The sequence below is a fragment of the Pterocles gutturalis genome, unplaced genomic scaffold (genome assembly GCF_000699245.1).
Source record: "Pterocles gutturalis isolate BGI_N339 unplaced genomic scaffold, ASM69924v1 scaffold13726, whole genome shotgun sequence".
Taxonomy (NCBI): Eukaryota; Metazoa; Chordata; class Aves; order Pterocliformes; family Pteroclidae; genus Pterocles; species Pterocles gutturalis.
In genome coordinates this window covers 52,140-53,210 of record NW_010105678.1, presented here as the reverse complement: position 1 = coordinate 53,210, position 1,071 = coordinate 52,140, and positions in this window count along the sequence as shown.

The following is a 1,071-nucleotide window of genomic DNA, read 5'->3' as shown; positions in this document are numbered from 1 at the left end:
TACTTCCTAAGGAGAATTCACTTCAGAGACAACTTCACTTTAAATGTTGGCTTAGTAAAAATCACGCAGAAATTTTATACACGTGGTACCTGTGAAGCACTGGAAGCACAGGCACTGGAAGCAGTGCTACCTCTCTTGCCATGGTATCTGTTTTTCCAAGTATGGAAACTGCTGACTTTCCTCTTGTACCAAACATGCCTGCTGAAGGCACTAAAGACACCTTTTGTAAGAGTTACTTTGAAGCATAAGCAAGACTCTGGGTAAAGCCTCATTCCTTTCACACAGCAAAACTGCAATTGCCTGAGTGCTTTTTGGGTGTTCTGCACCCAGTCCCAGGAGTGGTTGCATGCCAAAAAATAACTCAGAGGTGCACTCATTTTGTTGAAATAACAAATAAACCAGCTGAGGATACTCTGGTGAGCAAAAAACTTCCTAACAATTTTCCTTATGGAGGTACTAGGCTCCTTCTTTAATACTCAAATACGTCAAAATGTTGCTTAGGCACATTTAGTCTGAAAATGTTGTCAAGTGCCATGCTGCTTCAAAGAAATATTTTACAATCATGTCTTCTTAAAACTCAACTCACTTTTAACCAGTAGTTTATAGTTACAGACAACAGGAACTCACATGCCTTTGGGCACTTGCGTCAAAAAGCTTTTACTGAGAAGGGGTCAGCATACTCAGACCCCGCAAAACACTGCTGATGCAGAAAACTTTGTCATATTTAGTCTGTGTGTTACAACAAACAAGAGCCATTTGGGAAGGGCACTGTCTTAACAGCTCAGCTGCATCTGTTCTCCTCCTCTTGCACTGCAATACACAAAATGTCAGAAAAAGATTCTTTCTTTGTGGAAAAGGAAAATAAATTAGGGCTGAAAACTTGTAATATATTGTTATTATTCGATTAATCTTAGGGGTAGACATCCACATGAAGAAAAATTCATAGGAAAAGGACAATATGCCATAAAAGCCTACTTGGTAAATAAGCAAAATGCTGAATGTCTGTGTCTGCTTGTGTTATGCAGCAGGTCAGTGACAAAACCAAAAACAAGGTGTAGGTTTGCCAAGCTT